Source organism: Pleurodeles waltl, chromosome 7 (genome assembly GCF_031143425.1).
Source record: "Pleurodeles waltl isolate 20211129_DDA chromosome 7, aPleWal1.hap1.20221129, whole genome shotgun sequence".
In the NCBI taxonomy this organism is placed as follows: domain Eukaryota; kingdom Metazoa; phylum Chordata; class Amphibia; order Caudata; family Salamandridae; genus Pleurodeles; species Pleurodeles waltl.
In genome coordinates, this window is record NC_090446.1 from 1,247,075,659 (window position 1) to 1,247,099,678 (window position 24,020).

Below are 24,020 nucleotides of genomic sequence, written 5' to 3' on the forward strand. Positions count from 1 at the left end.
AACATGGGCCATCAACAAACAATACGTAGTGAGCTCATCAAGGGGTTCATCCTAAAATCAGGTCTGGACTTGGTGAACACATTTGTGACATAGAAACAGTCATGCCCAACCACTTCGCCATCTATTACATTTTCAGGCAATGGTAACAATGCGGCTGGAATAAGGGTCTGGCACCTTTTCAGAGTAACTTTTTCACAGTTAAAATCATTTATTCAGACTTTGTGAGCCTGCTATAGGTCAAATACTGACTTTTTGTATGAGTGAGCAAAGTCTCCACTGATTGTGGGACCATAACAGTAAGAGGATATCCCATGACTATACTCTCACTTCTCTCAACACTGCCATTGGTTTAAGGCAGACAAGCAGCCCTGCAACTACAGGGTCAAAGGTGGTTGAGAAATATACCGAAGTTCTTTAAGAGTCTCCATGCAACTGAGTAAGCACTGAGAGAGTGCAACTCTCCCTCTCACTGCAAAACAGAGTGAACATTTTACTGTGCTGGAGCACGATAGAGACTTTCTCTCAGGTCTTAAGCAATCGTTGTCCCATGGAAATAAATAAGGCCATGTCTTTGTGCATCATCCTCGGTAAAAGCTTGGCAAATAGGAAAAAGTTGGATACCTACTGCATACTGGAGACCATCATTCTTAGAAACATTCTGGCTTCTCTCTGTGATTTAGGTGCATTCATTTTTATGGTGGCAGCAATACTCTCTTGTGACACCATCCTTGCTCCCCTCTCAATGAGGTGTCACGGGTACAAGACCTCTTTTTGACAGTACTGACATTTGCTCAGGGACACCTTGTGTCCATTCGTAGCCAAATGATTTAGCCCAGCAATCATATGTTTACAGGCTTCTTGTGTACTTAACGCCACTAGCAGGACATTTTACAAGAACATAATTACAGTTCAGGTGTAGGGACTTGGGATTCTTCTTCAAGATATGATCAAAGGGCTATCTGTGTACCCTTGTGGAGCTCAGCACCATGCTAAAACGTTACTTTAGAATCAGAATGAGAATAAGAACTGACCTCTCATGCAAAAAGGCCGGACTCAGATAGACCACCGTGAACCTCTTGGCATCACAGGGTATCTGAAATAATTTCATAGCTGGTTTTGGTATCTGGGGACAACACCGAATTGCAATGTTTTTATCTTTCTAAGATCCTGCACTATTCTATACTTGCACTTAGGCTTCTAAAAGCCCAATAGCAGAGAGTTGCATGGGTTTCCTACTATCTCTTTCAAAATTCCCTGTCTAATATGGACTCAATCACAGGAATAATACCAGACACTGTCTCAGGTGGGAGATTATATGGTGGCATTCTTGGAAACTCAGCATTAGGTTTAATCATTATCTGGACAGGTTCTCATGTTTTGTAAGTGGGAAGTCCTTCCATGACAAATCCCATGCTCTCGGTTTCATAAGATCTTGTAAATAGGGAGGTAAGTGCTCTGTCATTCTCACAGGGAACAGCCCAACCGCTGAATCTTGTCTGCTCATTTTGAATTCATTTTGAATGCAACATCCTCTTCATGTTTTTGAAAATCAACACCATCCGGGTTTACAGAAAATAGTGAAATTTCATTTGCACAAAAGATCCCTCCCTAACAGGACTTGAATCACATACAACAAATTAGTGATTTGTTTTGTGAGTCTACCATAATAGGAACTTTCTTTGACACAGGTTTAATTATATGTTTATTTGTAACACCTACAACTTGGATAATGTTCCCCAAAAGGGGTAGGTCTGGGACTTTTGCTGTTCTAACAGTTGAACTGATAGCACCAGTGTTGATCAAAACTGGCACTTGGTGGCCATTGCCCCCACGTTCCATGAATGGACCACTCTGATCTACCTCCAAAACTGCACCAAGCACACAATCTTCCTCCCCTCTCAGGCACCATCATTGTGAATTGTTGGAGTCAAAACTCTCATTCTCAAACATGGGGTTCTGTTGAAATGGGTTCTGATTTTGGAAAGGATTTGGGTTTGCACTTGGGGCTTGAATTGCATTGTATTTGGGTTACCCATTTTCTTCAATGGCACCGGAGCTTCCTGTATGACTATCTCACACTGAGCCCATAAATCACTTGGTGCCACAATGTTGAAAAAATATATTCAAGTCTGTCCATGAATCATTTGAGATCTCAACAAATTAGTCAACATGGGTGTACCATTGGGCAGGATTCTCTCAATTTAGGGAAATTCTTCATGAATGTTGCACGATCACTTCAACTCCATGAGCACACCCTTCACCTGGTATTTCCATCACTGGGATTGTTGGCTCCTCATTTTAATCTGGAGTGCTGGAGGCGGTTTCTCATTTCACCTCTTCTCTATCAGATTGCTCCTTTTCCTTTTTCTGTTTCTTTGCCCACTTGCTTTCCAACCTGTCACAATTGCTCCATTTCTGAATGCATTTAACTAATTCAGCTGTATGTAACTTCTTCCCTGCGGATCACGTGATAATTGCTTCACCATCTACTTGTGCCCTGAAACTTCTGTGTAGACAGCAAAGCATCTGAGAGATCATTACTGGAATCACTAAGACTTTTCTGCAGCATCCTATATTCCTTTTAGACTTTTCATTAACCAATGCGGGATACATTCTAGCTCAACCAACAATGCATCTCCTCCACCTTTGCTGTTCTTCAACCGCTTAGCATCAGCCTAATTATGTACTAATTTCTTAGCTCTATTCTGGTATTTCTCTTTTTCTTTTGCATGCGCAGACCGCTCCCACACATTTAGAGCTTCACTATGTGTGGGTTTAGGAGGTGGTTTCATGTCACGCAATATTCCCCTCAAGTTCTCAATAATTCTCAAATTAAATGTGCCATATTGTGGAAATCCTAATGTTCCTTCTTTCTTGTTGATCTTATGCCATTGACGAAGCCACACATTTGTGTGAACCCCTACACTTGTTGCCATGTAATGACCTTGTGTACCTTCTGGTGGAACTTCTTTGCCCGGACAAACCGGAAATCAGTCATCAACCCTAATTAAATCTCTAGGGGCTCTGAAACATTTAATGGTTGCAACAATTTAGCAGTGACATTAACAAATTGCAATTCAAACTATGCAATGGTTTAATACAAATCAATTCAATAGAGACCAGCACTTGTATTCAACCCCATCACAAGTCCCTTCTTTGTGGACCTATCAGTGTGCAAAACTTAATGACACAAAACAACCACCAATCTCACCTCTGCACTTCACATCAACTGACCTATCCCAGAGCAGCACCTTCTGACGTAATCCTCACTCTCCGCAGCAATTCAGCCTCCTTTACAATTTCCCATTTGTCAACTTCCACAAACACTAAAGCAAGCACACATAACTCTCATCTGCTCTGCTAAAGAATTCAAAGCAACTATTTACACACAAAACAGCCAGAAAGAACACTTTCCAACTTAGGAACACACACTGATGAAATCTCAACCAGCAGAAATCACCTTGGCTAATGCAGATTCCCATCTGAGCATTAGGGACTACCAGTACTAATCTCTATTAGTATCACAAAACTAAGGCCCTCATTCTGACCCTGGCGGTCGGTGATAAAGCGGCGGCCAAGCCGCCAACAGGCCGGCGGTCTAAAATATGCAATTCTGACCCTGGCGGGAACCGCCAACACAGCCCGCCAACTCAACACTCCGACCGCCACAGCGGTACAAACAAACAGCGCGGCGGTTCCCGCCAACAGCCCGGTGGCAGACAATGTACCGCCCACCCTATTACGACCCACCAATCTGCCACCTTTTCCGGGGCGGGAGCACCGCCGATAAGAACACGGCGGAAACAGACTACGAACGGGAAAACGCTCACCTCTACGCACTCCACGCGAGATTCCGGCAGTATGGAGCCAGAGTTGCAGGTCATCCCCGCACTCCTATTCCTGCTCATATACCAGGAGCACGCCCGGCGGCGCGGAAGACATCGGTGAGTACTGCACCTACGACACAGGGGAGGGAAAAGATTACCGGCACACACCCACCCACCCACACCCACTACAACACACACATCAATGCATTCCCACAGATCACTGTCACAACCCACAAACCACCCCCCTCCGAAATAATGCAAACACCAAAAGAAGAGATCATAAACGGGCAGATATATTGAAATATGTACACCAGTAATCCCAATTAATAAATAAACTATGTACAAAATATATACAGCTACTAAATGTAGTCCAACCACTGTCCGTGGATCACAGGGGTCCTGTGCAAAGGGGCAAGGCCCAGTCCCACGACAAGAACTCCACAGAGAGAACACTGCAGGGGCATCAGAAAGAAAATAGGACAGGCACCTCAGGGGGAAGGGAAGGGGGGGCACCTCAGCCACTTGAGTACACGACGCCAGATCCACGAGGGGACTCCATGACCACTGGCCCATCCTGGGGAGAGCAAAGCCACAGTCCAAACAGTCCATACAGTGGGTGGCCTGCCCACTGGGCCATCCTGGGGAGAGCAAAGCCACAGTCCATACAGTCCATACAGTGGGTGGCCTGCCCACTGGGCCATCCTGGGGAGAGCAAAGCCACAGTCCATACAGTCCATACAGTGGGTGGCCTGCCCACTGGGCCATCCTGGGGAGAGCAAAGCCACAGTCCATACAGTCCATACAGTGGGTGGCCTGCCCACTGGGCCATCCTGGGGAGAGCAAAGCCACAGTCCATACAGTCCATACAGTGGGTGGCCTGCCCACTGGGCCATCCTGGGGAGAGCAAAGCCACAGTCCATACAGTCCATACAGTGGGTGGCCTGCCCACTGGGCCATCCTGGGGAGAGCAAAGCCACAGTCCATACAGTCCATAACAGACCCCACTGCCACTGGAGGAGGCAAGTTGGCCAGAGGACATCCTGCAGCCCTGCCCGAGATAGATCCTGCCCTGCCACGTCTGCCAAAGGGCCAGCGGTTCTTGCCCTGAAGGGCCCAGTTCAGCGGTTCTTGAGACGGCGGGGCCCAGTTCAGCGCTCCTTGCCTTGAAGGGCCCAGTTCAGCGCTCCTTGCCTTGTAGGGCCCAGTTCAGCGGTCCTTGCCCTGAAGGGCCCAGTTCAGCGGTTCTTGAGACGGCGGGGCCCAGTTCAGCGCTCCTTGCCTTGAAGGGCCCAGTTCAGCGCTCCTTGCCTTGTAGGGCCCAGTTCAGCGGTCCTTGCCCTGAAGGGCCCAGTTCAGCGGTTCTTGAGACGGCGGGGCCCAGTTCAGCGCTCCTTGCCTTGAAGGGCCCAGTTCAGCGGTTCTTGAGACGGCGGGGCCCAGTTCAGCGGTTCTTGCCCTGAAGGGCCCAGTTCAGCGGTTCTTGAGACGGCGGGGCCCAGTTCAGCGGTTCTTGAGACGGCGGGGCCCAGTTCAGCGGTTCTTGAGACGGCGGGGCCCAGTTCAGCGGTTCTTGAGACGGCGGGGCCCAGTTCAGCGCTCCTTGCCTTGAAGGGCCCAGTTCAGCGCTCCTTGCCTTGTAGGGCCCAGTTCAGCGGTCCTTGCCCTGAAGGGCCCAGTTCAGCGGTTCTTGAGACGGCGGGGCCCAGCGGAGCGGTGCGTGAGACGGCGGGGCCCAGTTCAGCGGTTCTTGAGACGGCGGGGCCCAGTTCAGCGGTTCTTGAGACGGCGGGGCCCAGTTCAGCGCTCCTTGCCTTGAAGGGCCCAGTTCAGCGGTTCTTGAGACGGCGGGGCCCAGTTCAGCGGTTCTTGCCCTGAAGGGCCCAGTTCAGCGGTTCTTGAGACGGCGGGGCCCAGTTCAGCGGTTCTTGAGACGGCGGGGCCCAGTTCAGCGGTTCTTGAGACGGCGGGGCCCAGTTCAGCGGTTCTTGAGACGGCGGGGCCCAGTTCAGCGCTCCTTGCCTTGAAGGGCCCAGTTCAGCACTCCTTGCCTTGTAGGGCCCAGTTCAGCGGTCCTTGCCCTGAAGGGCCCAGTTCAGCGGTTCTTGAGACGGCGGGGCCCAGCGGAGCGGTGCGTGAGACGGCGGGGCCCAGTTCAGCGGTTCTTGAGACGGCGGGGCCCAGTTCAGCGGTTCTTGAGACGGCGGGGCCCAGTTCAGCGCTCCTTGCCTTGAAGGGCCCAGTTCAGCGGTTCTTGAGACGGCGGGGCCCAGTTCAGCGGTTCTTGCCCTGAAGGGCCCAGTTCAGCGGTTCTTGAGACGGCGGGCCCAGTTCAGCGGTTCTTGAGACGGCGGGGCCCAGTTCAGCGGTTCTTGAGACGGCGGGGCCCAGTTCAGCGGTTCTTGAGACGGCGGGGCCCAGTTCAGCACTCCTTGCCTTGAAGGGCCCAGTTCAGCGGTTCTTGAGACGGCGGGGCCCAGTTCAGCGGTTCTTGCCCTGAAGGGCCCAGTTCAGCGGTTCTTGAGACGGCGGGCCCAGTTCAGCGGTTCTTGAGACGGCGGACGGTCTATGGCCAACTGCTAATTGCCTGGTGGTGCCCTCCTGGGCAGCGGGGATGGTGTTCCTTCACTGCCCACCTGGGCTGTGGGTGGTGGGGCCCTCCTGGCCAGCTGGGCTGGGTCCTCCCTGGGCAGCGGCTATGGGGGTGGTGGGCTCTCCCGGGGCAGCTGTGCCGGTTCCTCCCGGGGCAGCGGCTATGGGGGTTGTGGGCTCCTCCTGGGCAGCAGGCCTGCTGCCTGACCTCTCTGACTTGCTGCCCTTGCCCTCCTTAGTCGTGGGCCTGTGGCCCTTTCCTCCCTTTGGAGCTGTGGCTGGTGACTGTCTCTGGGTGGTGTCCGGGGGGGATGTAAAAGGCGGGCTCCTGCGGCGCCCCTTCCGCCTTCTGCTCTTCTTCCCAGGGGGTGGGCTGGCTGTCCCCTTGCTGCTGGGCAAAGATCCAGACATGCGGGCTGGCGGGCTCCAATACCCCTGCACCCTTGTCAAGGGGGCTGCAGGGCTGGTGGTGGCTGAGGTGCTCTTCTTACCCCGACGAGAAGGAGGGGGGGGCTCAGGGTCAGGAAAGAAGTTAGTAGTGGCGAGGAAGAGCTTCTTGGGACAATGGAGAGTGGTAGGTACAGTGGAAATGGGAGTGGAGGGAGAGGATGTGGTTGTAGGTGAGTCACGTTTGCTGTCTTTGGGTGCAGGTGCAGGAGGGATGGGCTGTCGTGAGGTGGATGGCTGTTGGGTGGGTGGGTGGCTGCGTTTGTGTGGTGTGGAAGAGGGGGTGACAGACACAGTGGGAGAGGACACAGGGGACGTGTAAATGGCAGTGGGGGTGGTGACTGCACGTGTGCGGACTGGAGTGGAGGGTGTGCTGGTGATGGAAACACTGGCTGATGGTGAGGTGAATGGAGGTGTGAGTGTAGACGTCACAGGGAGGGAGGAGGGAGACGAGGAGGTGGGGGTCACAGAGGTGGTAGTGACTGTTGGCATGTCTGCATCGGAATGTTGCGTGTGTGAATGTCTGCGTGATCTGTGGTGCTTATGTTTGGATGAGCTTCTCTTGGGTGTTGAGGTGTGTGCAGGCTGGTCTGATGGTGTGGGTGGGACAGGCAGAGGAACAGGAGACTGGGAGGAGGGAGTTAGTAGAGGCAGGCAGGAGACAGGGACAATGGCTGCCGTCAGTGCTGAGGCCAGAGCCTGGAACGATCGCTGATGGGCAGCCTGACCCGAATGAATGCCCTCCAGGTACGCATTGCTGCGATGAACCTCCCTCTCCACCCCCTGGATGGCATTCAAAAGGGTAGTCTGCCCAACAATGAGCGTTCGGAGGAGGTCAATGACCTCCTCACTGAGGGCAGCGGGGGTAACAGGGGCAGGGCCTGAGGTGCCTGGGGCGAAGGAGATGCCCGGCTTCCTGGCAGAGCGGGCACGGGGCGAACGCTGAGGGGCTGCTGGGAGGGCGGAGATGGTGCGCTGGGTGGCGGCTGTACCTGTAATGGCGGGGGGCACGGATGGTGCCACCCCCGCAAGGGAGCCCCCTTCCGAGGACGTGTCCGTGTCGCTGCAGGCTCCAGTCGTCCCCGTCGTGGAGCTCCCCTCGCCCTCCGTCTCACTGGTCCAGTCTGACTCTGTGGCATGGCCCTCCTGGGCCATGTGAGATGCAGCTCCCTCCTGCCCCGATGCCACTTCTCCTCCGCCTGATGATGCTGATGCACACAAGCACAGAAAGACAAACAAAAAGGGGGGGGGAGAGAGAAATAAAGGGATATTGAGTACATGGATCTCCGGTACAGTTAGCGGACATGACAGACACAGATGCCCCCTGCACTAAGTTGCGCACTTGGGGTACGCTACGCATTCCGTGGAACATGCCCTACACGCCTAGAGTTGACAACTGCACCCATGGATGACACGGCCCAGGGATGGCTGTACTGACAAACTACTGAGGGTGGTGGCTGGGGACACAGGGGCTTACGGGGGTGCCCAGCCTACAGATATCGCCCTGGCCTAGGGGGACCCCCAGCCCTCCTCCCCCACCCAGACACCTCCACTGCGCGACAACAGAGTAGATAATGCTTGTACTCACCCCCTTGTGTCTGCTGTGCTGCCCTCACGCGCCCATCCAATTCAGGGTAGGCCACCGCCAGGATCCGGAACATCAGGGGGCTCAGTTGACGGCAGGCACCCCGCCTACGTTGGGAGGCCATCCCCAGCAGAGACTCGGCGGTCTTCTTGGTCCCGCGGCGGATGTCCTCCCACCTCTTGCGGCAGTGGGTGCCCCGTCGATGGTGGACCCCCAGGGCCCGGACTTCCTTGGCGATGGCACGCCAAATCCCGATCTTCTCATGGGCGCGGACCTATGTGACACGTACAGGGAGGGAGAAATACCACGTTCAAGTTTCTCAGCATTTTCCTTTCCAGTGGCCCAACGCCCCCCATCCCCGCCAGGCCCCCCGCCATGCCCCCCGCCATGCCCCCCGCCATGCCCAACATGCCCCCCATCCCCGCCAGGCCCCCCGCCAGGCCCAACATGCCCCCCATCCCCGCCAGGCCCCCGCCATGCCCCTGCCAGGCCCAACATGCCCCCCATCCCTGCCAGGCCCCCGCCATGCCCCCCGCCAGGCCCAACATGCCCCCCATCCCCGCCAGGCCCCCCGCCAGGCCCAACATGCCCCCCATCCCCGCCAGGCCCCCCGCCATGCCCCCCGCCAGGCCCAACATGCCCCCCATCCCCGCCAGGCCCCCCGCCATGCCCCCCGCCAGGCCCAACATGCCCCCCATCCCCGCCAGGCCCCCCGCCAGGCCCCCAAGCCAGCCAGTGGCCCCAAATCCATATTGAATTAAACTCACTTGTTGGTCTGGAGGACCGTAGAGTAGCGCATACTGGGGGAGGACCCCATCCACAAGTTTCTCCAACTCCTCTCCAGTGAAGGCAGGGGCCCTTTCCCCAGGCGCAGCAGCCATTGTCCCTTCCAGACCGAGGTCACAGCAACACTTGCAGTATAGGTCCTCTCCTGTGAAAGTTCAAGTCGCAAGTGGATAAGTAGATAGAAAATGGCGGTCACGTCCGCGGCGGTGCGTACCGCGGCGGTGCGTCCCGCCACCGCCGGCGCCCTTCGCCATTGGCTCCTGAAACCCATAGGCTTCAATGTTAACCAATGCGGCTTCGCGCCGCGGTCTTCGCCCGCCGCCCGCCGCGGTGTGCCACGCCAGCGCATTGACCTCACATCCCATTGTCACACTTCACAGGTCAGGCAGCCGCCATTTCCAGGGCCCACATGGCTCAATTTCAACTGCGTCACACAGGCCTAGGCCTTGCATAGCCACTCAGACACGCCATTCACTGCATAGAGAATCGTATACTGTGCTAGCTGTGAGTACGTACCTGTGGGTTGCTTGACTGTGTGCTCCATGTTGTCCTTCCTAGGCACCGTCCGCTGGGTTGGGCGAGGAGACGGATGAATCCTCCCGTGTACCGACCGCTGGTGGACCTGTCGACAATGGAAGAACGCCACATTATCCTGACCTACCGTCTTAACCGTGCCACTATCCATGAACTGTGTGCCCAGCTGGAGCCCGACCTGATGTCCCCCATCCGCCAACCCACAGGGATTCCCCCTCTGGTGCAGGTCATGTCAGTACTACATTTCTTGGCAAGTGGGTCATTTCAGACAACCGTGGGAATTGCTTCTGGGATGTCTCAGCCCATGTTTTCGAAGGTGTTATCAAGAGTGTTGTCTGCCCTGATGAAATCCGTGAGGAACTACATCATTTTCCCTGAGGTGGGCGAATTGGCTACAGTGAAGGGTGATTTCTACGCCCTTGGACATATTCCCAACGTAATTGGTGCCATTGATGGGACCCATGTGGCTTTGGTTCCCCCAAGAGACAGGGAGCAGGTGTACAGGAACAGAAAAAATTACCATTCAATGAACATCCAGGTGGTGTGTTTGGCTGACCAGTACATCTCGCATGTAAATGGCAAATTCCCAGGGTCAGTGCATGACGCCTACATCCTCAGGAATAGCAGCATCCCTTACGTGATGGAACAGCTACAGAGACACCGTGTATGGCTAGTGGGGGACTCTGGGTACCCCAACCTGTCGTGGCTACTGACCCCAGTAAGGAATCCCCGGACCAGGGCAGAGGAACGGTACAATGAGGCCCATGGGCGTACTAGGAGGGTGATCGAACGCACCTTTGGCCTCCTAAAGGCCAGGTTTAGGTGCCTGCATATGACAGGTGGATCCCTAATGTACTCACCTAAGAAGGTGTGTCACATCATCGTGGCCTGCTGCATGCTTCACAACCTGGCTTTGCGCCGCCTGGTGCCTTTCCTGCAGGAGGATGGTCGAGACGGTGGTGTTGTGGCAGCGGTGGAACCTGAGGAGAGTGACGAGGAGGAAGACGACGGGGCTGAAACAGACAACAGGGACAGAATCATTGAACAGTACTTCCAATAGGACACAGGTAACATTTCAAAGATAATTTAGTAAAAGTTAACTACTCTCCAGCATCTCTGCTGCCTGTCTATTTGCCCCAGTGTATGATGACTGAGTTTTGGCTTTTCCCTCCCTATTTCAGATCTGGGGTCCCCACTACGAGTCCTGTGCTTCGTTTCCCCATGGACTACAGCTTTGTGGCAGCTGTTTGTTGACTTCACCATGTACAAGGACATATTTGCACTGTCATGTCAATTACAATCTATTGAAATCACAGCCAGACTCATGATATTTTGGTGCAAAATAGGTGTTTATTTAAGTGCTCAAAATGGGATGGGTGGTTTCAAGTGGGTGGGGGCTATGGTGAAGGAATGTCCATGGCAGAGTCCAGAGTAACAGTCACACAGGTGAATTGTCCAGAGGCCTGTGGAGAGATGGAGCATGGGCAGTTCAAGGATGGACAGGGTGACAATGTGGGACAGTGGGATGACATCAGGTGGTATCCATTGCTGGCGGGGGTCTTGACATCCTACTCTGTCTTCTTGCGAGATCTCAGGGCCCTCTTGCGGGGTGGTTCTTCTCCTGCAGGAGGTGGGGGTCTGGTGGGCTGCTGCTGTGCGGGGGCCTCCTGTCCACTAGCGCCGGCGGAGGTGGTTGGCTGTTCTTGGTCCAGGCTAGTGGCAGGGGCCCTTGGGTGTTGTTCAGTGTCCGCTCTGTTGTTGACGAGGTCCTGCAGCAGCCCTACCATGGTAACCAGGGTGGTGTTGATGGCTCTGATGTCCTCCCTGTACCCCCGATAGTGTTCCTCCTGCAGCACCTGGATCTCCTGGAACCGGGCCAGTACCGTCGCCATCGTCTCCTGGGAGCGGTTGTATGCTCCCATGATGGTGGTGAGGACCTCGTGGAGAGTGGGTTCCCTGGGCCTCTCCTCCCCCCCCTGTCGCACAGCTGCCCTCCGAGTTCCCCTGTTTCCCTGGGCCTCTGCCCCCTGGCCGGTGTGCCCACTACCACTGCCCCCAGGTCCCTGTTGTTGTTGGGGTGGTGGGTTATCCTGGGTGCCCTGTAGTGGTAGACACACCGCAGATTGACGCGCCCTGGAGACAGAGGCATGGGCCCGCTGGGTGGGAGCTGTGCTGGTGTTCCCAGAGGGGTTTGGGTCTGTAGTGGCCTGGGCCTGTGTGAGGGGAACCGACTGTCCAGAGGTCCCCGATGGTCCGGGCTGGTCATCGGTGTCCAGGTCGACAGAGCTGCTGTCATCGCTGACGGCCTCTTGGGTGGGGGGTGTGGAGAATTCTGGCCCCTCCGCCGCGGTGTGTTGACGGTCGGGTCCTGCAGGGGTATAGAGGTATGGTTATAGTTTCAATGTGTGGCATAAGGGTGTATCTGTGGGTTCTCGTGTCCCCAAGTGCTGGCATTCGTGTGTGGGGGCTTTGGTGAGGGTGGCTTGTGGGGGGGATGTGTATATGCATTGGGCATGCTTTGGTGATGGGTGTCCATGCTTAGTGGACGCATGCAGGCCTAGGTTTTGGGATGTGTGGGTTGTGATGGTGAGACATTGGCGGGGAATAGGTGTGCTGGGGGTGGGGGTGAGGATGGTGGTGGGGGTGAGGGTGGGGGTGACGATGGGGGTGGGGGTGAGGGTGGGGTTCGAGGATGGGGGTGAGGTTTGGGGTCTGATTTGGCATGCAGGTGGGGGGGAAGCAGTATTGAAGCTTCAACTTACCAGTATCCATTCCTCCGCCGACTCCTGCGAGGCCGTCAGGATGCAGGATGTTCAAGACTTCCTCCTCCCATGATGTGAATTGTGGGGGTTGAGGTGGGGGTCCTCCGCCAGTCTTCTGCACGGCGATGTTGTGCCTGGATACCATGGAACGCACCTTCCCCCGTAGGTCGTTCCATCGCTTCCTGATGTCTTCCCGATTTCTGGGGTGCTGTCCCACTGCGTTCACCCTGTCGACAATCCTCTGCCATAGCTCCGTCCTCCGGGCAATGCTGGTGTATTGTATCTGTGTGCCGAACAGCTGGGGCTCTACCCGAACGATTTCCTCCACCATGACCCTGAGTTCTTCGTCTGTGAAGCGGGGTTGTCTTTGGGGTGCCATGGGGTGGTGTGTATGATGTGTGGGGTGGAGTATGTGTATTTTTAGTGAGTTGAGTGTGGTGGTGTGTGTTGTTTTGTGTGTGGATAGTGTGTGGGTGATGGTGTTGAGTGGCTGTGGCTGTTATTTTTTAGATGCTGGTGTCTCGCTCTTGCCTTCTTGACAAATTTTTTAGCGTAGGGGTTTGTGGGTGATGTGGGTGTGTGTTTTATATTGTATTGTGTGTGTGGGAGTGGTGTGTGTATGTGTATCAGGTGTGTGGGATTCAAATCGTCCAATGTGGCTGAGTTTTGTTCGTTTGTGTGTATTCTGACCGCGCCGGTGTGTCCCGCCAATGGAATACCGCGTTTGAATGACCGCCGCGTGGATTCGTGGGTCGTAATGGCATGGGCGTATTTCTGTTGGCGTGGCGGTGGAGGTTTGGTCACCTCCACCTTTCCGCCGACCGCTGGTCTGGCGGTCTGTTGTGGCGGTCGGATTTTCGGAGGTTTGCCTTCTGCGGGTCAGAATGACCGTGGCGGGTTTCCGCGACCGCGGCGGGATTATGGAGGATTTCTGACCGGCGGTAGGCGCCTTTTACCGCCGAGGTCAGAATGACCACCTAAGTTACAAGTCCCTATCTCAAATGTGCGGTCAATGGTACCTCACAAACCAACACCACAAAACCTAGCAGACAAGTCACACCACAATATACTTCTTATCTATCACTGTGATCGTGGACTGCGACGAGCCCAATAACAACTTCAACTGCTCAGCATCAAGCACATGTGCACATTTACACAACTAGACCATTCATATCACCACAATGCAAAACATACAAGTAAGACATATTTCCATAAGCTCAACATAAACAAGTGCGACACACAACCATATTAATACTCACTCCTCCATCACTGTGAATGTCTTTGGAACCACTGAAACCCATTAATCTTCAAAGTTGGGCCATGGACCTTTGGAACTTAGGCAGTTTGGTTTGTGGCAAGATCCAATCAGATGTGGATTTTGGGGTCTCTTCTAGTTCCTTCTCTCTTGTTACAAAACCGTCACTCTGCTACAACTTGATGAGGTGGAAATTCTTGAATGTCAAACGTCGGGTATAATCATTAAACTAAAACCCCACCATTGGTCGTATGCACCTTTTCTAGACAACATGGTGAGTAAGAATGGGGCTAGCATTTACATTTATTTCCGTAAACAGTGAAGTCCAATGGGGCTCCATAGGAAATTACAAAGAGTGTTGAAGTGAGCTATAAAGAAATTTATTAAAAGCTTAATTCAATGCAAACCATTAGTTCATTAAGTATTCAAATTCTAGAATCATAACTACAGATTAAAATGATTAATATTATCTAGAAGCCAATATTTCAAGATAAAATAAAATAGAACAATAACAAGATTTCCAAAAAGCGTATAATATGCAACAAGTGTGGTCCATACAAGTAATCCCTAATTTAATGAGGGAAAAATAGGCCAAGAAAGGGTATTTGGTTAGGCAAACAAGCTAAGGTGTCAGCTTCAGAAAACAAAGTAAAGGTTTTTGATGAGAGAATAAGAATGCTTAGGCATGAAGCCTTTCCACTCAGGCATGGTAGATCAGCAGAGATGAAAATAGTTTTTCCAGTTGAAGTCAGCAAGCACCTCTCTAGCGCACAAAAGTGTGAATGAAAGAGTAAGTGTCCCCACTAGTCTAAGGAACACAGACTGAGCATTATCTCACATGTAGGCTTTCTTATAACAGAAAAATATCATAAACCCACCAACAAGAATAGCCTTTTAAGGTATGACACAGACTATAATATTTCAACAAAATCATGAATTGCAACATTTCAGCTTGTTCCCAATCTCAGGAGCCAATCAGTCTTTTCCAGACTCGGGGTGTTGAAAAAGGCCCTTTTTGCAGGATTATCTACAAACTTTTTGCCTTCTTCCTCCTATTTTTGTTAGGTCTGTTATTGCTGGTTTATTGTCTCTGCGCACTTTACCACTGCTGATCAGTGCTAAAGTGCAAGTGCTCCCTAGGTAAATTGTACTGTTGATTGGTTTATCCATGATTGGCATATTTGATTTACTGGTAAGTCCCTAGTGAGGTGCACCAGAGATGACCAGGGCCTGTAAATCAAATGCTACTAGTGGGCCTGCAGCACTGATTGTGCCACCCACATAAGTAGCCCTATAAACATGGCTTAGACCTGCCGCTGCAATGTCTGTGTGTGCAGTTTTAAACTGCCAATTCAACCCTTTTTGTGCATGAAAGGCACCCCTAAGGTAGGGCCTACTGGCCCCGTAGGCAGTGTGCAGTGTATTTAAAAGGTAGGACATGTAGTGGTGTGTTTGACATGCCCTAACAGTGAAATATTGCCAATCCCGGGTTTCATTGTTGCAAGGCCTATCTCTCTCATAGGCTAAAATGGGGGCTGCCTTTAAATCACTTTAAAGTGCAGATTCCCTCTGAGAGCAGATGGAAATATGGAGTTTAGGGCCCCTGAACTCACAATTTAAAAATACATCATTTAATGGAGTTGGTTTTTGGATTGTGAGTTTGAAAATGCAACTTTTAGAAAGTAGGCATTTTCTTGCTTAAACAATTCTGTGACTCTGCCTGTTTGCGGATTCCCCATCTGGGCCAGTTTGGCAGCTGGGCTGTTTACACCTCTCCTCCAGACACAAAGGGAGCTGGAGTGTAGTCTGCATATCCTGATAAGCCATCTGAGCTAGAGTGGAGGGAGGAGTGGTTGCATGCACCTGAAATGACTGTGCCTGCCCTCACACAATGCAGTCTCCTGGACAAGGAAGGATCTTGCAAACAATTGAGACTTTGCTTTGAAGTTTGCCAACTTCAAAGACAGAAGGGGTATAAGAAAAGGACCCGGACTTTTAGAATCCTTCTGGAATCAAGAGGAACCTCTACCCAGGGGAAGAGCTTAAGAGCTGAAGGAGGAGTACTGTCCCTTTGCTGTGTTGCTTTGCTGGACTGGCCTGCAGTTGCTGCTTCTGCCTGAAAAGAGTGCAAAGGGTGAACTTTGCTGTTGTCCTGCTTGAGAAAATTCTCCAAGGGCTTGGAGTAGAGCTTGCCTCCTGTTGGAAGTCTCAGGGACACCAAAGACTTCAGTTTCCTCAACCTGCAGCACTGGGAACTGTGTGTTTTGTGTTGTTTAAGAGAAGAAACCACTGCAACGCCGCCAGCAACGCCACACAAAGCTGCACTGCCCCACTTCGCACTGCGACCCTGGTCTCGACGTCGCCATCATTGGACGACTTCACCAAGCTGCTGCTCACACCACGACCTGTGGGCCCCACACTTTGGCATCGCCTGCTCACACCGCAGCCTGGGCATCCCTGACGACGACGCTCCTGCTGACACTGGTGCTGCTGCCTGCACTGTGGCCTGTGAACACGGCTATTGAGGTACACGAAGCACCGTCCCATCACGCACTGCAGGCCCGGTTCACCGACGCCAGCATCATCAACTCCAGTGTCATCACCAGGAGTCATTGCCCGCACCGTGGCCTGTGGACACCGCTTGTGAGGGTCACAAGCACCGTCTCGTCCTGCACCACTGGCTTGGGCCTACCGATGACAACGATTCAGCAATGACAACCCTGCTTCCTGCACAGTGACCTGGTGACACCACACGTCGCACCACCCCACTTCACACCGCAGCCCTGGTCTCATCGACGCTGCTGGATGCCATCACCATGCGGCTGCCTGCACCGTGAACTGTGAGCACCGCACGTCGCATCGTCCCGCTTCGCACCACAACCCTGACACCCTCCACGCCAGTGCTCCTGACTTCATCAGCCCGGAGTTCAATCCGCATCGGGTGTGATTTCAAGGACCAGATGACTCCTGCACCGACTCCAGAACTGATACTGCATCACCAGCGACGCCACCCTCTGAACCTCACTGCGAGGATCACGATGCCCTGCAATTCCAATGCGATGCTGCGGCCAGCCTGAACTGTTTGTTTTGTTGATCACAACACCATGATAGCCCCAGGAGGAGCTATTGACTTCAAGGTACTGTATTTTTTAGTAAATCTTGCAGAATTCATATATTTATCACTGTATGGTGGAGTTTTTTATCGTATTTGGTCTTGTTTTCTGTTGATAAATATTGGCCATCTTTCTAAAACTGGTGTGGTGTCCTTTTGTAGTGTTTTCACTTATTACTGTATGTTATGTGCAAATGTTTTACACATTGCTTCGGAGATAAGCCTGACTGCTCGTGCCAAGCTACCATGGGGTTGAGCAGGGGTTATCTGAGCGGGTATCTCCCTTATCTTGACTAGAGTGAGGGTCCCTACTTGGACAGGGTTCAAACCGACTGCCAACTAGAGACCTTATTCTAAAACTGGTTGTCAGTGATGAAGATAGGACTTGCATTTGCACTAGACCTACAGTGATTGGTGTACACTACTACCATATTGCAGACCACTACATGCCATATACAGATTTTTGTTTTTGACATTTTTTTCTCTTTGTTCTATTTTTGATTTTGAGTTCAAGAGCATCTTCAGTTGCATCCCATGATTTGGTTTTTGAGGAGGATAGGTTGGAAACCTATACCGTGAAGGAAATGAAGGCAGTTTGTAAAAAGCTCAAAGTCCAAGTCAGAGGTCTCACCAAAGAAGGGAGCTACAAAAGGCGCCAAGGGCCTGGATAGCAGCCAGAGCTGCCAGTGGGCAGTCTAAGGATCCAAATGGGGAGTCTGCAGACATAAATCCTTGAGAAGATGTGTGAGGGTGTGGGACCTGCTGGGGGGTACCTCCTGGTTCACAAGGCAGTGGTGGTTCTAAAAGCCTGACTCCAGAGGAGCTGGAGAACAGGAGAGAAGCCAGGAGGCACCAGATTGAGTTGGAGAGATTGATGGAGGAGAAGAAAATGCTCTTGGAGCATGAGCTTAAAGTAAAGGAGCTGGATGTGAGGAGCAGGTCCAGCCAGGGTGGTGGCAGCAATAACTCAGTGCAGTGAGACAGAATTGTGCACATTCCTAAGAATGTAGGGAGAGAGTACAAGAAGGGAAACAAGATATAGAGGTGGTTTCAGGGATATGAGGCATCCATCCACATGAATGGGGTCCCTGAGAAGCATTGGGAATCAGGATTGTGAAACCACTTCACAGAGGAGGGGAGGGGCACTTTACTAGCTTTGGGTAAGGGGTACAACCTCACCTATGCTGACATTAAGGAGGCCCTTCTCACTCGGTATGGCCTCACTCCTGACAAGTACAGGGATCAGCTTAGGCAGAGTAAGAAAACAGATTCCCAGACATGGCTAAAATGTGTAGATTCCTTCTGCATAGCACTGGATGGTTGGGTGAAGGGCACTAATGTGACAGATTTTCAGGGGCTGTACAACCTAATTGTAAGGGAGCACTTGTCTTGTCTGTGTTTTGCAGAGCTGCACAAAAGGATGATGGACGGAGTGCTGAACAATGCAAATACTCAGCCCCAGACACAGCTCTGGGTTTAATCCATGGTCCTTTGGCTCACCATGCCACCCCAGTTTGGACCCAGTCATATGCAAATCAGTCCTAACCCTGTTCCTCATGGGAAAAGTCCAGCCCAAACTGCCAGGCAAGGTCCTCCCTGGACCGGAAACAAGCATCCTGGGACCGTTTTCAGGGTATAACCCTTCATCTGCCAGGCTAGCTTCAATCCAGTGGCACAGGGAGCACTAGACCCACGTCTGGGAATACCCTTCCCACTTAGGGCAACTATAGCAACACAAAAGGATGATGGACAAAGTGCTGAACAATGAAACACTCAGCCCCAGTCACAGATCTGTGTTTAATCAATTGTTCTTTTGCTCACCATGCCACCCAAGTATGGACCCAGCCATATACAAATCAGTCTTGACCCTGATCCTCATGGGAACAGTTCAGCCTGAACTGCCAGACCAGGTCCTCCCTGGACCAGAAACAAGCATCCTGGGACCGGTTTCAGGGTATCACCCTTCATCAGCCAGGCTAGCTTGAATCCAGTGGCACAGTGAGCACGGGACCCACGTCTGTGCATGCCCTTCCCACTTAGGGAACACTGGGGAACAGGTAAACTCCCTTCGTTCTCACATTATTAAAATGCTCCATGCATAGCTGTGTCCTTGAATTATTACACTATACATACTATTGAGTACAAACAGCTCTTCCGACAAGTCTCTGATCCTGGCATCTTCTCCCCCTCCCAATGCGAACCTCATTATCAGACGTCTAATACTTACCAAATGCATATTTACTAGCTAGCAGAAGGCTTCTGAAAAAAAAAACACCATCTGCAGTGGACAAAACATAACATGCAAAACAACAGGAAAAGGGCTGTGCAGGCCTCTTAGCCTTAAATAGGTATGGTCGACATGCAAAATAGTATTACAGCTAAGCTCATTTAAATTGTGCAAATATGTTAATTCAGGTGCTGTAGTCAATGGCGAAATGTGGTCACCTACTACAAATTATATGATCAATATGCACACATTACTTATCATTTTAATTCACTTTGTTAATGAATGTGTTTAATTATGCAAACACTCACCCAAATTCAATATCACTGCATGCAGTTTTTTTGTTGCCACCTTCCTGGAGACACACAGAGTATGACAACAAATTCTCAACAACATTACTTTGGATTCACTAATATAAGCAACTAATCTGTGTTGCCAAAACAATTCAAATAAAACACATTATCTATCCAGGTGCATAAACCAAAAAAATGAACGTATTGTGTTAAGTTTTGCTATAATAGGCTACAAAAAACACATCCTATCAACGAGTGATTTTATTGGAAATAAACAGTGAAGTAGGATGTCAGATCAACCCACAAATTAGTAGTCAACATGAGAAACAAATGTAAAGTGACTATAAACTTTAAAGAACCATGTGTGCTTGAATGCGTGATCTATCTTAGTCTATGCAAGAATAAGATAGGTGGGATACAAAATACAAAAAACTAGATCCTGATCGTAGGAGAATTAGAACACACTTGCTAAAACACAGACAAATAAGGCAGAGTTGTCATCCACACACAAACAGATTACAGAACAGAGGGGGTCATTCTGACCCCGGCGGTCTCTGACCGCCGGGGCCAGGGTCGGCGGGAGCACCGCCGACAGACCGGCGGTGCCCCGCAGGGCATTCTGACCGCGGCGGTTCGGCCGCGGTCAGATGCGGGAAACCGGCGGTCTCCCGCCGGTTTCCCGCTGCCCTGCAGAATCCCCCATGGCGGCGGAGCGCGCTCCGCCGCCATGGGGATTCTGACACCCCCTACCGCCATCCTGTTCCTGGCGGGTCTCCTGCCAGGAACAGGATGGCGGTAGGGGGTGCCGCGGGGCCCCCGTAAGAGGGCCCCACAAAGTATTTCAGTGTCTGCTATGCAGACACTGAAATACGCGACGGGTGCCACTGCACCCGTCGCACCTTCCCACTACGCCGGCTCCATTTGGAGCCGGCGTCCTCGTGGGAAGGTTGATTTGCCCTGGGCTGGCGGGCGGCCTTTTGGCGGCCACCCGCCAGCCCAGGGCAAATCCCAAAATACCCTCAGCGGTCTTTCGACCGCGGAGCGGTATTTTGGTGGAGGCCGCCCGCCGAGGTTGGAATCACCCCCAGAGTGCTTATGTCTCTTAGACGATAGTAAGAACTGTTTGATCTTAAGAACAGACCCAAAACAAAACATTTTGAAAGAAATAAGAGATATGGTGAAGGAGGCAGTGGTGGGAGGTTGGATTCCTAATTCTATACCCTCCACAAAAACTCACAGAAATAGAACTCCTACCCTTGGACGTCCTATTGTTTGGGCATTAGTTGTTTGGTGGAACTTTCATCACAATTTTGTGATTTTGTTCTACATCCCCTAGGACAGGGTGCTCCACCTTACTTTAAAGACTAAGAATATGTTGTTGGATTTGGTTATTGAAAGACTATACTAGCCTTCCACAATTAGACACCTTGAGAGTCTTAGAGGAAATACTCTTTGCAAAGAATTGGTCATGCCGAACTCCACAGAATTTCATCTTGGAACATGCAAGGTTGGCGCTAGTAATAAAGGATTTTGAGTTTGTGAGCAGATTGCATTTACAGACCCATGGAACATCTACGAGGAGTACTTTTGTCCCTAGTCTGGTGGGTCTGTATGTGCACAATTTTGAGAGCAAATTCATACACAGCGATACCAGCCTGCGCAGACAAAAAATAATTGCTGGGAAACATATAGAGACAATGTTTCTATAGTCTAGGAAGGTAATGAGGCATGAGTTACATGCTTTGTGGATTGGTTAAACAACTGTGACACTGTCAAGGTATGCTAGTTTTCACCATAAACCATTGAGGTAAAAGCTCCCTTACGGACAGTTCCTGCGGTTAAGGGGGAATTATAGCAAAATACAGCACTTTAAAAGAAAGTCAGACTCTCTGACAGACAAATTGAGAGCGAGGGTTTATCCAGAGAAGGTGATTGATAGATCAAAAAGAGAGTTAGGAATCAAATCTGGGAGGTCCTTCTCAAAACAACCCAGAAAGTGACTACTGAACCCTGTTTTTTGTGTGACAACCTTCAATGTAACTTCAAACTACGTTAAAACATTAATAAGCAGTAAATGGCACATACTCCGTGCAGAGCCACAGATGTGGCACAAGCCCTTATTCTCAAATAAAAGAGGTGTTAGTCTTCGCGACTGCCAGAAATTAATAGTGAATTCCAGAATGGCCATTTAGGGATGAAAAGGCCATGGAAACTAAACAAACATACACATTTTAACTTGAAACAGGTAGTTTACATGATCATATGAGGTCTTAGGTACATTAGGATTATTAGGATGTGCAAAGTCAAGATACGAATATACGAACACCGCAGTAATGTGAGATGCAATACGAGTACTGCAAACATGAGCAATCATGTTATTGCAAAAGGCACACATGGTAAAGGATCTAAAATAGCTGGTGACTGAACAGCGAGAACTTAATGTCAAAAACGCTGAAAAAGCGTGAGAGAACAATTTTAGATTTACCTACTAGGTACCCCTAAAAAGGTATTAAATGATGGCATATTACGGCGAACATTATAGCCTTAAGTTAACAGAATATAATCAGAAAATATGGCATGTCTTTAGTAACATAAAACATTGTTTCATTTCAAAACGATTTTGGAATCATGTTGCAAATAATTCGATACTACTGTTTATATTCCTGTCCAGTAATCAGTCTGCAGACACAGCATTTTGTACTTTGAAATATATATACTCAACACATTGTTGAAATATCAATGATTAATATAACAGGTGACCGATAAATTAGATTGCTAACTTTATTGCTCTCCCCCCTTCTTATTTAATTTTTCTCTGGGTGATGTAGAAAAATCTTTCAGAAATCTACCCCAACAAAGCTTTCTGAGGGGTTCTTAAGGTCTATTTTCTGCTGTTGAAGAATTAACACAAATATCAGAGAACAATATGGATTGTGTACAAAAGACACCACGAAGAATTGCGGTTCTCCCATGCATACTTGAGCGCTGCTTGTCATGATAATGATATCATGTCAGCGCACGTCAATCATGTGACTTGGTATACAGGTCACGACTGTTCAAATGAGGAGAGACACCACCACTATAGGAAAATACAATGTGGCAGAGACCCCCTTCAGGTTTGAGTACCTGACAGAACCCCTTGACTAATTAAGTGGAGATGAGGGGTGCATGGGTCTGATTTAGAAACTAAGGGGCAGATTTACAAGCCTATAGCGTTGTCTCAATGCCTCCTTAGCGTCATTTTATTGGTGCTAAGGCAGCGTTAAGGTGGCCATTCCCCTACGCATGAATGCATTGCGCCACTTTGAAGCACCTTGCGCCACATTATGCCTGTGTCAGGCATAATGTATACAAGGGGGGGGCGTTCCCATGCAGGGAAGCCCAAACCAATGGTGCAGTGAAATTTACAAGAGTTCACTGTTAAATTTTTCCCATCATTTTAAACTCCTGCTTAGGGCAGGCTTTCAAATGACTCACCATGGGGGGCGGAGCTAACTGCTGAAGATGGCTGCAGCATAGAGGAGTAGCTCCAGACCGGCCCTCAATGAATCCTAAAAACCCCAGTGCCACTCCCGGCACAACAACGCAGCAGGAGCGATAGCGGATGCCGGAGGCCGGAGGCCTGAGCCGATGGGGGAGGTTTGGCAGCAACACCCCCACCGGGTGCACAGCAACAATAGAGACACAGTGAGCTGAGATGCCGGGTGCACAGCGGCGATAAACACACGCGGGCGGCGGACATGAGCGGCGGATGTGGCCGCGGTACTGGCGCCCCAACACTTGCAGCCCCAAGGAGCGAGGAAGGCGCCAAGGCCCACAGGACCCATTGGCAAGGAAGCATGACAACCCAGCCACCCCAAATGCAGGATACCTTACAGAAGATATTAGAGGCGATCGAGGACTCTAAGAAGACCCTCCGGCAGGAGATACGGAAAGTGTCAGTTGAGCTGGCCCCTCTGAGAACTGACCATTGGAAATTGACTGATAGGGTGAAAAACACGGAGGAAGACCTGAAAGAACTGGGCACATCACATTGTGAGGAATAAGCCCAACTCTCCCATTTCAGGACAAGGCAGAAGACGCAGAGGGCCGAAGCTGGAGTAACAACAAGTGTATCATAGGACTTCCGGAAGGAGTTGAGGGCACAGACATGGTGGCCTACCTGGAGCCCTGGATGAAAGAACTTATGGGCAAGCAACAACTCTCACCATTCTTTGCCCTAGAAAGAGCACACAGAGCCCCAGCCAGACCTGCTGCTTCAGGAAGACCCCCTCGGATCGGTTGTGGTCAAGCTACTGCACTACAAGGATCGAGACTTACTGGAGCACGTGAAACAGGCCCCTTTGAGGTTGAGAACAGCTGAGTCAATATGTTACCGGACTACACAGCAGCAGTGCAGAAAAAAAGGGTGTCCTATACGAAAGTGAAGAGGGCCTTAAGAACAGAAGGAATTCGGTGCGTCCTGTTATTTCCCTCAAAATTAAAAAAAAATTAAAAATTAAAGATAATACGGGATGGCCACACCCATTTCTGTTTGATCGCTGAAGAGGCATGGGCCTGGCTTGAAATGTATAAATCCGGGAAGGATGACCTGGGACTGCATGAA